Raw genomic sequence first — 328 nt, 5'->3', positions numbered from 1 at the left:
TTTCTGAATTTTCTAAGTAATTTTTTATTTAGAAAAAGGAAAGAAAAAATTATTTAATTTTGTGACCTTCCTAATTAACTATTTAAGAAGCATGAAGAGTCACGTGATAGAAGCTTAACTTGCTGACTTACTAAGGAAAGAAGGTGAATCCCTAGCAACAATGTTGATGTTATGAACTTTTAATTGAGTTAATTAAAAAATAAAAAAATAAAAAATTACTATTAGTGAAAAGTTTTAATTTTTTTTATTTAATAAATATAAAATAAATATATTAAAATTTTAAATTCTTTGTATTTTTAATTAAAAAAAATTCAAATTGTAATTTTAA

Source organism: Arachis ipaensis, chromosome B07 (assembly GCF_000816755.2).
Source record: "Arachis ipaensis cultivar K30076 chromosome B07, Araip1.1, whole genome shotgun sequence".
Taxonomy (NCBI): domain Eukaryota; kingdom Viridiplantae; phylum Streptophyta; class Magnoliopsida; order Fabales; family Fabaceae; genus Arachis; species Arachis ipaensis.
Note: the sequence above shows the minus strand (reverse complement) of the source record.